Raw genomic sequence first — 2793 nt, 5'->3', positions numbered from 1 at the left:
AATTTAATTATAGAAGGATTCTGCCACGTATATAACTTTGCAAAATAACTATGTGAATTTATCATTTTTGGGTTCAACAATAGACGTGATTTTAAATATAAATATTTAATAGAGGACTTTGCAAAAAGACTTTTTTTTTAAAGGGAAGACTTTTAATAAAGGGTAAAAAGGGTAAATGCCAATTATAAGGGCCTTCACACTTTTAATATAATAGAAATAGAGATTATTATTTTAATAATTTTAAATTTTGTAATCATAATCTATGGATGTCTATTTTATTTCAAATTATTATTGTCGGTGATTTTAAATAATTTATTCTGTGGAGTTAATTTTATATATATAATTTAGTCATGGAGAATAATAATTTTGTTTATTTATTATTATTATTATTATTATTATAATAATATATTGGTTACATTTATTAAAATAGCAGCTCCAAATTCAATTCAATTTTTTAATTTATTTAAATTCTAATAATTCTTTGAGCTCAATTTATGTCAGTTTTGGCCAAACTAATGTTAATTTTGATCTAATTTCTAGATCCCCTATTCTAAATCACAGCCATTGATCGTATGCGATCAACGACTGAGATCAAACCATCCTTTTCCTTCCCTTTTTAAACCTAAAACTAACTCTAATTCCTACTTCAACAAAAAACAGTCGCACCAACTTTCTTTTCTCATCTCTCATTTTCTCTCTCTAAAAACTGCATCTCTAGCTACCACTCCAATGTCCTAGCCACTAGAATGTCTCCACCATCGGCAACAGCCAAATGCAAAACTTCACCATGAAAGCCAGCCACCAAACACCGTTCAATTGACGAAGTCGCCAAACGCCCCTCTTCTCTGTTCTCCGACTGATGTTGTGACCAGCGCCGCTGTCTTCGCGCCACCAGCCTCCCCCATATTGTCCTTTCTTCACCTCAAACTAGACGATGAAGTATTCAACAATGGCTACCCACAAGCCGACCCTAACTACCACTGATACCATCGAAACAACAAGACCAACTACCTTCCTCTATTTTTCTAGCTACTGACCACTGCCTCCCTCCGTTCTCCATTCCAGCGTGGATAGCCAACCCAATAATAGCCTTCACTGCTCTGGAAGAATCACGATTGATTCATAATGATTTTGTCCAGGGTTTGTATCCTTATTTAACTTCATTAACATTATCATCTTCTTCAACCCCTTGTTCTTTTTGACATATTCTTTAGATTTGAAATTGACTAAACTTGATTATGAATTTTGAATTGATTCTTTGGAATTCGTGTTTGTTCATGTCCTTAGATTAACATATGTGAAAAGCCCCAATTTTCATGAACCACCTCTGAACCCTAATTTTGTTAATTACCATTTTTTTGAGATCGTTTGGAATTTTAGTACTTTTGATCTCCTCGAATTCGAATTATAATAGTCGTAACATCTTACGTGTGGTTGAATTGGTTTCTTGCTTATAACTGGATGACTAATTATGGTACGATTCTGAACCAACCATCTCTTTTGAATTTTGGACAGCTTTGATATTTAATTCTATGTGATGAAGAATCCCTACTACATCTCGTCCAATATTCTGATGATTTTGGCTTGATTAACATATCTAATTATGATTATGTGATTGTTGTGAATATTTTATCCTTTATTTTTGGGCTGAATCTTCTCATATATGGTAACTAAGCATAATTTCCTTCATCAATTGATTTTTAACTGATTTTATTGATTTCGAAAAATATTGCTCTTTCCTTTTATATCTAAGACCATCCACTATATAAACAAAGCCCCCTTTCTCATTATAAAAGGCACTTTCGCTCACAAACATCATACTCCTTCCTTTCTTTTTACACTTACTTTTCATCCTTCATTATTCTTTGTACAAAAGAAAAGTATTACAAACAAAACTTTTTACAACACTTTACTCTTTGCAACACTTGGCTTGAGGATTTTATTGTGAGTTCAACTTGTTAAGGCTTTTCTTTATCTTATCTATTGCTGCCTACCGGTAAGTTTTTCTAGCATTTTAATTGTTGCATGTTACTTCTCTAAATTATGTTGCTTCTTTGTTTGTTGCTAAATGTCATGTATGTTTTTCTCGGGTATGTTTACAACATTTAGGATTTGAGAATATCTTTGGGAGGCAGTATATTTTTGTGCATGTTCTTGTATTTAACTTTTTTCAATTTAAGTTCCCAGGTTCAAGTAGAATGAAGGCTTGTTAGGAATTCAAGAATTGTTGAGGCTGTCTCACTTAGCCTTTTTCTTATTTTTTTTAATTATTTTGGGTCTGTAATTATTTGTTCTATGAACTCTCTATGTAATAATAATGATTCTGGGGTGCTTAGGGGGTGGAGATTATGTGACTTTGATGTTGTATGCAATTGTTTTATCATCTATGAGATTTGCTTTAGGATTGTTGTTTAAAACGCAATATGTTAGGCAAATTATTTTATCACGTAGAAATCATGATTTTAGGAGTTTTAATTAACTTCCACCATATTAAATTAAGCTCGGATATGTCTACTTAGTTTTCAATATGTTTAATTATTTTTGGCATGTTCAACAAATTTTTGGCAGATAATAAACATATTTTTAGCCTTTACTTTTTATAACCTGCTCATATTTTTAGCCTTTACTTTTTACAACATGCTCATATTTTTAGCCTTTAATTTCAACACTCCTAAATTAATTTTCAACAACTGGATTTATTTTTTAGCATTTAAAATATTAATTTTCAGCATATTAAATCACTTTTCATCATTTAAAATAACAGTTTTCAGCATATTTTCAGCATTTTTACGT

General features: G+C 31.1%; 1 long non-coding RNA gene across 1 annotated transcript; it reads left to right on the top strand.

Moving 5' to 3' along the window:
• The first annotated feature begins 654 nt into the window (after positions 1-654).
• On the top strand, positions 655-2418 carry LOC124899728. Its single transcript, XR_007057226.1, has 2 exons — positions 655-1140; positions 2188-2418. It is a non-coding gene; the product is annotated as an uncharacterized LOC124899728 (long non-coding RNA).
• Positions 2419-2793: the final 375 nt, after the last annotated feature.

This window comes from Capsicum annuum, chromosome 6 (genome assembly GCF_002878395.1).
Source record: "Capsicum annuum cultivar UCD-10X-F1 chromosome 6, UCD10Xv1.1, whole genome shotgun sequence".
Classification (NCBI taxonomy): Eukaryota; Viridiplantae; Streptophyta; class Magnoliopsida; order Solanales; family Solanaceae; genus Capsicum; species Capsicum annuum.
Note: the sequence above shows the minus strand (reverse complement) of the source record. Positions and strands in the feature narration are given on the sequence as shown.